The sequence below is a fragment of the Panthera leo genome, chromosome D4 (assembly GCF_018350215.1).
Source record: "Panthera leo isolate Ple1 chromosome D4, P.leo_Ple1_pat1.1, whole genome shotgun sequence".
Classification (NCBI taxonomy): domain Eukaryota; kingdom Metazoa; phylum Chordata; class Mammalia; order Carnivora; family Felidae; genus Panthera; species Panthera leo.
Genome location: NC_056691.1, coordinates 21,525,715 through 21,538,270, shown reverse-complemented (window position 1 = coordinate 21,538,270; position 12,556 = coordinate 21,525,715). Strand labels below are relative to the sequence as shown.

At 40.4% G+C, this 12,556-nt stretch overlaps 1 long non-coding RNA gene across 1 annotated transcript; it reads left to right on the top strand.

Moving 5' to 3' along the window:
• The first annotated feature begins 9,291 nt into the window (after positions 1-9,291).
• LOC122205481 lies at positions 9,292-12,076 on the top strand. Its single transcript, XR_006196088.1, has 3 exons — positions 9,292-9,389; positions 10,935-11,211; positions 11,815-12,076. It is a non-coding gene; the product is annotated as an uncharacterized LOC122205481 (long non-coding RNA).
• The last annotated feature ends 480 nt before the right edge of the window (positions 12,077-12,556 follow it).

Here is a 12,556-nt window from a genome sequence, read left to right as displayed (position 1 = left end):
ACGAAGGGGATGTAAATTGTACAGCCATTTTGAAAAGTAATGGTGCACTGTGATTAAAAGACTTGGAAATATTAACAACATGTATTTTTTTTATGTGTTGGCCTTATTCTAATATACATATTTATACAAATATTATAATTACTATAAAATATGTAAAATGCACAAACATAACACAAATATGTGTTATGTGTTATGTGTTATGTATACGTATATGTATATGTATATGTATATGTATATGTATATGTATATGTAAAGGACAGATGCCACATATCTGCATATTATTCTACTTGTCACCTTGTCCTATTCTATGCATTTGATGTCGGCAACTCTCAGACCTCTGTTCTAACTCCTCATTTCCAGGAGACCTGCCTTCTCAACATCTGTTGCATGACTAACAGACGTCTCGCAACTGAACTCTGGATATTCCCTGCCAGACCTGTCCTTTCCACAGTCTTCCCCATTTCAAATGGAAGCTTCAAAATAGGTCAAGACTCCGGACGTACACGATCATTTTCGGTATCCCCACTCCTCCAAGCCACCATCATGTTGGAGGTCAGAAGAGAGCTCCGAGTGGATTGACATATTACGTGGTCACCAGCAAGTTGATAGATCTGAAAGCCTTAGGAATGGATGTGACCACCTAGAAAAGGGGTGGGAAAAGAGAAAAGAATAAAACCCAAGAAAAATCTTCAAGGAACCTTAACAGAGCTCAGATATAGAAGGCAGAGGCTTGAGAAGAGTTGGCAAGACGACTCAGGCCCTCAGTTTGTTGGAGGTGAGAGTATATATTAGATTAGCATGGGAGGCAAAGCTAGGTGTGCTCTGGGAGGGGTTCTGGGGGAGCAGCTGTGTCACCCTCCTATGGATTGTTCCAGAAACTTCCCATCATAGAAATAGTGCTTAGGCCTAGGATCACTGTGAGAGAGGACTCGAGCCACCACCACAGAAAGCAGTCCAGCCCCATCTATCACCTCAGATTCAACAGAGCCAGGTCATGTGTTCTGTGGAATGAAAGGAAAAGGACGAGTCAGGTCCTCACTAGGTGGAGTCCAGGGTCAGAAGGCTGTGAGGAAATCCCTGTCTGTGGTTGTACAGTCTTCTCCATCTTATCTCGGGGCAGCAACCCCCATTGGCCATCACAATACCCAAGTTCCTGTTAGGTGAGCCAGGCTGCCACCCAAGGGGCTGTGCTATTAGGAGACAAGGGAGCCCCTGAGAGAACATTGTTGTGAGTGACAGCAAAGGGTGAAGCTGGGCCAAAATCGGAGCTACTGTCTCCCTAAGCCTCAGTCCAGCAACACCCTGGATTCTCTGTGTATTTACACTAGGAAGGAGAATCTGTCATGTTAATTTAAAAACCCTGGTGGTGCCTGGGTGGCTCAGTTGGTTAAGTGTCCGACTTCGGCTCAGGTCATGATCTTGGGGTTCATGAGTTGGAGCTCCACATTGGCTCTGTGCTGACAGCTCAAAGCCTGGAACCTGCTTCAGATTCTGTGTCTCCCTCTTTCTCTCTGCCTCTCCCCCACTCGCACTCTGTCTCTCTGTTTCTCTCTCTCTGTCTCAAAAATAAATAAACATTAAAAAAAATTGAAAACCCCTGCAGAAACACCCCCCCCCCCCAAGAAGTCACTGATGGGTGAAGGAAGGAAGAGAGCACAGAGGAGACCAGGGGCTGAAAGGAACTGAAGTCTGGCCGTCCTAGGAGCAGACGGGGAGCAAAACAGTGCAACACCAGCCCCCAGGGCAGGGTGAGTAGGAACTGTGGGGTAGGACTCTCATTCTGCCCTCCATTGGCACCAGAGATTCCCAGAGGAAATTAGGAAAGGAGTCCTAAGGAAAACTGGATTTCCTCTCATAAAAGCCTCTGAGGTCCATTTAGACTTGAAATATTCTTAGAAATGTAAATTCTGGGATATTTATTTCCTAACTTGTCTTTATAATATGCATGACCTGCTTTTATTATTTTTAAATCAACAAAAAGAGGACTTAAAAGGAAATGACCATGGTTTTTGCACTTACGATTTTTCTCTGTATTTCTAAGAGATTTACTTACATTCATATCACAAATCTCATGTATGATAGTTGGCAAATATCCCATTTCATTGACCAAAAAATGAAGTGCTGGAGAGATTAACGAACCTTCTAAAGGTCAAAATTCTAAACACTAAATCCTGTGGGTAATTTTTCCCTAAGCACAAATTTCCTATTTCAACATGTTCAAGCAATTGCCAAATTATAATTTCTGCTTTTGCCCCAGATTTCAAATTGGTTGGGGCTACACTGGATGATTTCAGACAAATTTTTCAGATATTTAAAATGGCATCTGGCTTTACTTCCCTTAAAATACTGTTGACTATGATTGTTTTCCTTTCCCCTGCCTGAGGCTTCTCAGAACCTCAAGTTCGGTTGGTTTTTTTCTTGAGGACATACATCAGATGGAATTTCTTTTTTCTTAAATGCCTTGAGTGGGAACATTCCCTTTTGTCAACAAATGCTTTAGGGGTATTAAAGTATTTAAATACTTTACATATATATGTGGAAGATCACTGATGTGTTATTGAACCCCTCGCTCAAGAGTAAAAGCATAGTGATCTGACAGGAAGCTTGCAAATTTCTATTTTGCGTTGTGCTGTGAAAAATTCAAAGATGACTTTAATTTTAAAAACCTTGTAACATTTCACTTACATAAATGCTGTCTCTTATCTTTAGTTGAATATTTTCTTTCAGAGAGATTGTTTTAAAATATTGTTTAGAGTCTGTGAACAACTATTACAGTAAAAAAAAAGATATAGGTTCTGAAATACCACAGCAATTGCTTCCTTTCTTACAAAGTATAAAAATCCCTTAGTTGTGATATGTTTAAAAAATATATTTTATAACATGGATGTTATATTTGATGACAAATCAAATTTTTGAACAAAATCACAGATGCTGGTGCCATTGGGGGCTCATTTACCTAAATAACATCTATCCATTTTGCTTAAATTTCATGTTTGGATGAAATTTATATTAGTAAATATGAGTAAATATTATTAAAATATCAATGTCTTTGCTGTGCATTGACTTAATCTATTTTCCTTCCAAGTCTGATATAGCGAGTACAGTCAGGCAGGGAGAAAAAGAAAACAAACAAACAAACAAAAAACCAAATCACAAACTAATAGCGCATACAAACCGCCACTGCATAGTTTATAATGATAAAAACAGAGGGCAAAATATAACTTTACAAATGTTTCTCTCTTTCTCCTTCTTTCTTTTTTTCAAGCCCACCAAGTGCCAGTAATTACTCTCATAGGCAGAATCAGAGAAACAAAATTGCACTATTAGGAGCCAAGAAGCAAGAAATGTGTTTTAGAAAACATTTCAATGAATGTGATTTCCTACTGAGTTATGGTTTTGCCAGGTAAATGACTCTTTTGACCAATTCTCAAATGTAAGCCTGGAATGAGTAAACATTATTGCTCAAGCTTCTGGCTTAGGAAAAACACACACATAATCTCATGTCCACTATCTTTCCACATTGAATACATGTACAAACGGTCTTCACTTAATTAGTCTGGGGGAGAGGCCAAAGAAGGAAAGGCCAGTAGCTGGCATGGGTGAGCAGTAGATAACAACTTGCTAGGAGGGGACAGGAATCAATTCAGAAAGGTCTGCTTTGTTATTTCATAGTGACAGCAGCCAATGAAGCTCGGAGAGCAGATTTGCCAAAAAAAGAATCAAGGTCTAATAAGCTTCGAAAGTTGAAAGACTTGACGGCCATTTAATTCAATAATCTCCCATCTCAGCAGAGGGGAATTTCAAGTCTGGAGAAGTGACGTGGCCTGCTGAAGATTAGACAGCTGTTAAGTGAGAAAGCCAGGCTTTGTACCAAGATATTCTGCGCTCCACGAAGAGCTCTTTTTATTATTCCCAATTCCATACTCCCATCCACCACTTTTTGAGGTGGATCCAGATGATAATGGATTCTACCTGGGGTTTAGTCTGTTTTACCTTAATACGGGAACTAATGCAGACATTTGGGAAGGATGGGGAAGACTTTGATGATGCACAGCAACTAACACTTTGGCTTAATCAGAGATCAGTTTGAAGACGCTAAATACCTTATAACCACACGAAGCCGATGTGGGTGGGGAGGGTGGGGGAGCAGGAGCTGGACACTCATACAGAAACAAAGCAGAGACTCGAATATCAGGAAGTGATGGTTCTTTGTCAGGACAGTCTAAAAGAAGGTCTAAGACAATAGCTTTGCATGTCAGGTGCATCTACATGAGGGCTGAAGGTGGTGGAGGGGGAGAAGGTGGGTTTCATTAACAAGGTTCACTGATCTCTGTCATGTGGGCATGTGGGGACTTCCCAAGCACATTTCCCTAGGAAGTTTCCCACTTCTGCTGAGTCGTAAAAGTACCCTGTGTTCCGAGCAGGGCTTTCCACTGTGGTCCAATACTTTTGCTTCACTATCAGAAAGCGACGGCTGGTGCATTCAAACCATCAAGAGAAAATAGGTAGGTTTAATTCACAGAACGGTTTGGACATGTAAGGCATTTTTTTCTTCTATCCTCAAGCAGCCTGCTTGAATGTGTAACTTTTCTCATGTTCTAAGTTCATTAAGACCGCATCTCTTTTTAAAAATTCCGGCCAATTAATAATGAATTTCTGTCATGTAGCTGATTCCAGTTAATCAATGAGGTCACCAGAAACATTGAATCCAACGTTGTTCATTAAAATTGTCCCCATTCTAAACCACCGATGGTTTCTAAAAATGTCAGATGAGCAGCTATTAGGATAATGATCACTAATGGCGACATAACCTCCGGTGTCTTGGCCACACTTTAACCCTCGAGGTCGAAGTTCAATTATATCCATTAAAGCTCACAAATTCAACAAGAGGCACGGGGCTTAACTTTGTCACAGAACTGGTATCCAGTTCAAATCCGTTGATTTGGCTTTCTGGCCCCACGTGTTTTCCCAGCTTCTGGAACAGAGAATTCTACTTGGGCTGTGTGTTTAGTTGGTACCACTGCCTATGCTCCATTGTATTCTTTCTAACCTGTAACTCATTACCAGTTGTGTTATTCCAAGTTATGGGAAAGAAGATATTCGGTAATTAATTTTGTTGGTGACGCTGAAAAAGGCTTTTACATAACCTTGCACGCTGTGCAGTGCCAGTTTAATACAATCCCATGATTCCTTCTCCGCAACTGTAAAATACAAAAACTCTAAAGATCAAATTAAAAAAAAAAACTAGCAGCATATTTATTTAGTGGTAAAACCTGACTTGCACTGATACGACCTTATTTTGAGTCTATTTATCTCCCTTTAATGTGAAGATCTATGGCTTTCATTGTAAAAATTAATGCGTTTGATTGGGGGGAGCTGTCCCGGACCCCACTGAAGGTCATTATATATCATATATGTGCATATGCACTGTACTGGCGTTGTAACATCTGAAAAAATAATCTTGGAAATCAATGCGACAATAAATTATATTTAATATAAAAAACAAAAGCAAAATAAAATTTAAAAAAATCTGAATTCCAAGACAGGACTGCCCAAATTAGTTTTAGATAAGGGATTGTGAAACAGAAAAAGTAAAAAGTTCGGGTAATTTTCTAAGCCTACAGAAAGTGATTTTGAAAACTAGGTCTCTTTGTTTTTTTTATTTTAAAATCTTTGTTTTAATGTCTGTTTATTTGTTTATGGTTTTTTTTTTTTTTTTTTTTTTGAGAGAGAGAGACAGAGACAGAGTATGAGCAGGGGAAGGGGCAGGAGATACAGAATCCATAGCAGGCTCCAGGCTCTGAGCTGTCAGCACAGAGCCCGCTTTGGGGCTCGAACTCACAAACCGTGAGATCATGACCTGAGCCGGAGTCAGAGGCTTAACGGACTGAGCCACCCAGGCACCCCTGAAAACTGGCTCTGTAGGGCTCTGTGAAGACAGCTCGGAGCCTGGTGCCTGCTTCGGATTCTGTGTCTCATTCTCTCTCTGCTCCTCCCCGACTTGTGCTCTGTCTCTCTCTGTCTCTCAAAAATAAATAAATGTAAAAGAAAAAAAAATTAGATAAGCAAATCTTATTTGCAGCCCACACATTCAGACTCTTTATCCCCTAGTAGATTTTGGTTAGGCTTGTATTTCATGCTATTTTGTTGTTGTTGTTGTTGTTGTTTTCTTACTTTACTTTTTGTGTTACGTTATTTTATTTTCCAGTTTGTGTATTCATGAAAAACAGCAGATTAAGAGCACTAGGAACTCTCACACAACAAATCCATGGTGGGCATGGGCCCTGCAGCCTTCCTGATGCTGTTAGGGCAGCACCTCATGGCTGTTTTCCTGGCTACTTCTTGTGATGAGAGACACATTTATCCAAATAACATTCAATATTTGGCCTCTCAGCTGAGACCTCGGACAAAGGACCTAATTGTAAAAAGAAGTGCTGTTTATTTGACCCATGCCTATTGCACCTCATTCATTTCCACTGCAATCACAGAACCCTGCATGCGTCTTATTCACCCTTAAAAATAACCCCTGAAAAAAAAGGGGGGGGGGGATAGGTATCTTTCAAGGTGTGTTCCAACAACGAAGCCTTTTTTGCTTTCAATGTATTGCTCTGTTTTTCACAGTTTGGATTGGAACCAGCACTCTATTTAAAACCAGCCTATTAGTTTTTAGTTGCCTTTCACAAGGATTTTATTTTTGTACACCTTGGTACCAAATTACATATGTAAGGCTTCTGGACAAAGAATATTAAGTAGCTCTGATCCCTTATTGATTCTGATACTGAATTCCACAAGGGAGAGAGAATATGAACACAACCATAACATCAAAAGACCCTGTTTTGGCAAGAAAAAAGTTTTTAAAATATTCATTATGTACATGGTTTTCTGTTCAGGAAGCTCATCTTGGGTATGTAACTTCCAGTTAGAAAAAGGGAGAGAATGAGATGGAGTTTTGTGGTCTGGGAATACTCAACTCAACTTTTATTCAACAAGACGCGAGGAGGACCTTGGAGTATAAAATCCAACTGCACTGGCTTTTATTGTCCTCATTGAAAACAGAAAAGAAAGTAGACTTTTGGACTCGGTATGTGCTCAGGTCCTAGACTGGAAATCAACTAACATCGACACTGACAAGAAAGTAAGTGGCGGACAGGCAGCCTGTATCTATTCATCCGGGTGCATTCTAAGTGCATCTCATTTAAAAGAGGGCTCTTTAAAAGTTCACCAACAGTGATTATTTCCAGTTGACAGTCATGAGCTTTCAATAAATGTCTGGTTCTTCGGAACTCAGTAGAAACCTCACTGAGGAGAAAAGCAGAAACCACGAAGCCACAGGGAAGTGACAACTCCTATGAATTAGTGTGACTTCAGAAAAACAACCACCAACCTTTAAACAGCTTAAGTGAAATGTCAAGTAAATCAAGTATACCTACCATAGGCTAAGCCTGGGTTATGATAATGTTAACAAATGACTATGTATTATCACAATGAAGAAAGCACGTTGCACTTGACGGCAGCTGGGAAAATTATGAAAGTAAACACCAATATACACCGGACCTAAAAAACTATTTGGCAACACAGAAGAGAATTTCATAATCTCCCTTTTACACTCACAAAATGTTTAGGAGTATTTCTGTTAATCCTTTAGCAATAATTGTGTTCTTTTAACCCAAGGTGAGGAGTTGGCATGAATCACGTGAAAAGGGAACTAGCTAGTGAGCCTGGTAAATATATCGTTTGCCTGAAGATACTGGTGAAATGCTCCGCATGTCTAGATTTAAGCGTCACATGTAGCCAGATGCTCCCATCTATCTATCCATTTTTCATGTACTTTCCTTTTTACATATTCAAGCGAAGTGCTTTTTCCCCACTTTTCTTAGAGGGATATTAACTTAAAAGGCCTATAGAACGCAGGCTATCCAGGCTGGCATGGTATACTTTATTCATTCTTAACTAGACTGTAGTATTATAATTAACGTAGGAAATGTACATGCAAAATAACAGGTACACCGTGAATATAATTATCCCTACCATCACACATTGTCCCATAGGGAACTACTATTTAAAGCTTCTTAAGCATACTTTCTGGAACTTTCTACACAGCTTATTGTGCACAGCGTCCTTTTTTTTTCTCTTAGTGTCTCAGGAAGCATTCTATGTCAGTATTTCAGTACCTAGTGAGGTGATTCATTTAAACAAACGGCTGAAATGTCATCCATTATGTGAATATTCCATGATTTATCCAATCATTTTCCAATTAGTGGGCATTTTAGAATATTTCTAGACTCTTATTATTAATAAGAATGGACACATATCTTTCATACGTGTGTTAGGCATATCTATAGGATATATTCCTAGAAATAGAGTTGTCAGGTTAGACAGTATCTGAATTTAAAATTCTGAAAGATATCTCTAAGGTGTGCCTCAAAGATATTGTACCAATGCACATTTTTATTAACATTGTTTAGAATGGTTCATTTCCCCATACTCATCAATGATATATATTACCATTTTTGGCCAATATAAAACTGAAAATTGTATTTCACAGTTTTAAATTTTAATATTAAATTAGGAGTGAAACTGAGCATCTATTCATATTTCCCAAGCTTTTTGTATTTTCTTTTTTTGTATTGTCTTTATTAGTGTTCTTTTCCCCTTTTTTTCCTATGTTTTTAATTGATTTTTATGATAAATTTAAACCTAAACACAATCATGTATGTTGCAAGTATTTTTTTCTTTTCTTTTTTCTTTTTGAAATCCAGGTATATTGGCCCCAAGAAATGTTTAGATAGTGAGGTTTATCAATTTTCCCCCTGGATCAGTGTTTAATTGCTTTTAATAAAAATATAGAGTCATTTTTGCAGAGAAATAAGTGGCTATGTTATTTTAAGTAATTAAAAGCATAGAACAAAGTTTTATTTACCGTTATTTTAAGAATAAATACATTTTAAAGGGCTTTTATTTAGAAATACTGGATTGTGAGTATTTTCATCTATAATACGTCAGTAGACGTTAGTTCTTATTTTTGAGAGTATTACTAAAGGCTCCTGACATGGGAAAGTTGTTTCTACTGGTTTCCTTCTAGATTGAAAAGCAGCAGTCACCTCGAGAATACCCCTGCTACACGGAAGAGATTAAGTACCACAGAGGGTTTTTTTTCAATCTAAGAGCCCCATACACTCCAGTTTGCCCAGCTATGGGAATGTGGTGGGATCAATAGGGCTGCAATGTATGAGGTCACAAAGCGGCCTCTCTCATACCTCATTTCAAGGCTTAAGTTGCTCTTTGCATCGTAACAAATTGCCTTACAGCTTCCTGCTCACCTCTGTCAACTTGACTGAATTGGATACCCCTGGAGGTTCATGGCTTTGCCTCTGATATAACCTGCTTAGGTAAACCCCCAGCCTGTGCTGGAATTGAACTTTTAATAAGTAACTCAATAGAAAACATGAAATTGTAAAATAATGATATGAGGAGATTCCAACACCGAAAGGAAACATATTTTGAACCGATGAAATGGCAAAGCTAGTTATAGTTGACAAAATTAGTAGTAAAAAACACAGCAACTTTTTTTTAAAGGTGATTTACTGGAGAGCCTGGGTGGCTCAGTCGGTTGGGTGTCTGACTTGGGCTCAGGTCATGATCTCACCGCTTGTGGGTTCGAGCCCTGCGTCGGGCTCTGTGCTGACAGCTCAGAGCCAGGAGCCTGCTTCGGATTCTGTGTCTCCCTCTCTCTCTTCCCGTCCCCTACTCGTGCTCTCTCTCTCTCTCTCTCTCAAAAATAAATAAACATTAAAATTTTTTTTCAGTTGATTTATTTATTTTGAGAGAGAGAAAGTAAGAAGGGGCAGAGAAAAAGGGAGAGAGAATCCCAAGCAGTCTGACAGCATGGAGCCCAATGCAGGTCTCAGTCTCACAACATGGGGCTCCATCTCAGGAACCATAAGACCATGACCTGAGCCGAAATCCAGAGGCAGGACACTTAACCTACTGAGCTACCCAGGTGCCCCAATACATAGCAACTTAAAAAAAATTGTTAATGTTTATTTATTTTTGAGAGAGAAAGAGACAGAGCACAAGCAGAGGAGGGGCAGAGAAAGAGAGGGTGACACAGAATCCAGGGCAGGCTCCAGGCTCCGAGCTGCCAGCGCAGAGCCTGACATGGGCTCGATCTCACACACTGGAAGATCATGAGTTGAGCCAAAGTCAGGCACCCAGGTGCCTCAGCAACTATTTTTTTTTTAAGTTTATTTATTTATTTGGAGAGAGACAGAGAGAGTGTGAGCGGGGAAGGGGCAGAGAAAGAGAGAAAATCTCAAGCTGGCTTTGTACTGTCAGCTCAGAGCCCAATGCAGGGTTAGAACTCACGAACTGTGAGATCGTGATCTGAGCCAAAATCAAGAGGCAGACACTTACCCGAGCCATCCAGGCACCCCAAGACAAAACACTTTTTTTTAATGTTTATTTATTTATTTTTGAGAGAGAGAGAGAGAGAGAGAGCACAAGCCGGGGAGGGGCAAAGAGAGGGAGACCTAGAATCCGAAGCAGGCTCCAGGTTCTGAGCTGTCAGCATAGAGCCTGACGCGGGGCTCAAACCCAGGCACCGTGAGATCGTGACCTGAGCCGAAGTCAGACACTTAGCCAACTGAGCCACCCAGGTACCCCAATATATAGCAACTTTTAATTGCCATTTGGAGAAAATGTCTATGGATTTATGACCGTGATTATAGCTATCTCACCACCACTTACCAAAAGCGATGTACATTTGTGTTCCCTGAGTTGTCTTTTCTCCATAAATGTTTGCTGTTTAAAATTCAAACCTCCCCAAACATTAGAAAGTAAACTTCTATTGTCTAATTTTTTTCTCTAAACTCATGATGCCTTTACATTCGATATCGTTCTGATGTGCGCCCGACTGTTTGCTGCTTATATTATAGATGACACTTCATCTCCAAGGATGACTTTATCTCCCCATTGTGCCTAGTGAACTCCTGGATAAACAGATCTCAGTATCATTGATTAGTTGTACTTGAACTAAATACACCTTCACACGCCTGGGATCTAAAGAGCCATCATCTCAACAAAAGCTTTTAAAGGTTTATCAGAGTGACAGGACAAAAATATGACATATGTTCAGAAAATTAAACAGCCTCATCTTCAGATCTAAAGAAATCTGTTACCAGGGTTTCCTGGTCCTGGAAAGGTAAACTGCAAGTAAGTGTTAGTGGCATTTCTAAGTACCGTGCAGGATAAACCTCTGTACAAATTACCATCAATAGGCACAACAGGGAAGCAGAAGCAGGAAGATTCATTTTCCTCTATTTGACTAGTTCAAATGAGTTTCTCTGCACAAAGCAATATATATGGTTCTCCAGCAGAAATGAAAAAATTTGAACACTATCACCTTCACCACAGTTCAAATGAGATATTAGAAGCTGTATACCACTCTGTGTGTGTGTGTGTGTGTGTGTGTGTGTGTATGCTTATACGTACACACACTCACACACACACACACGCACACGTATGTGTGCACCACAATCCAGACAAATAACTCCATTTAGATGCTCCAAGCTCTGGGATAAGCTAGTTATTCTTGTAGATTTTTGCTGAAAACATCTAAAAATCTCTCTAGCTGAGGCTAAATTTGCCTCCATTTTTTGAGGGCCTTCTTGGTGTCGCCGCCTTAATCTGCAGTCTAGATGGGTTTTCTGGATATCTGGACTCCTGTGAGCATGAAGATTTAACTCTCTAGGGACCGGATTCCTTATTTGTGTTACTGAGCGCTTGTTACTTTTCCTGTTCCATCCTGTTCTGCAGATTATGAGGACATCCTGGTCCGGGCACCTGTGCCTAGAATGTGGCCGTCAGCTCTCACGATGAGGAGGTTAAGAGCAAGGGCTCCGCAGTCACTATCTGCGGCTCAGACTATCTGGGCTCAGTCACTATCTGGGCTCAGACCTCTGACCGGCAGGGAGACCCTGGACAAGGTGCTTCGTCTCTGAGCCTCAGATTCCTAATCCACAAAATGGGGATAACCTGAGTGAAGATTAAATGTGATAACCCATTAAATATCCTTACAGTGTTGCCTGGCACATAATGATTCCCCTGTAAGTGTAGATATTATTATTTATTTCACTCCTTCCGGGCGCAGACTAGCAGGAGGACTACATGGCAGGGCATGGTTCTTGTGAAGCCCACCAGGGAACAGGTCCATCAACCAGGTGGGCGGTAGGAGGCTCATGGGACCAATTTCTACTTGACAAAGGCTAAGACTGCAGTCGCAATAACCAGAGCAGAATTGTAAGGTGAGGTGCGTGGGTTTTTTTAAGTTTATTTATTTACTCGGGGGAGGAAGGGTTGGCAGAGAGAGAGGGAGAGAGGAATCCCAAGCAGATTGTGCGCTGACAGCGCAGAGCCCAACATGGGGCTTGAACCCATGAACCACGAGATCATGACCTGAGCCGAACCCAGACAAGAGTCAGACACCTAATAGGCTGAGCCCCCCAGGAGCCCTAAGGTGAGTATTGTTTTAACCAGAACTGGAGAAGTTAGCAGAGTA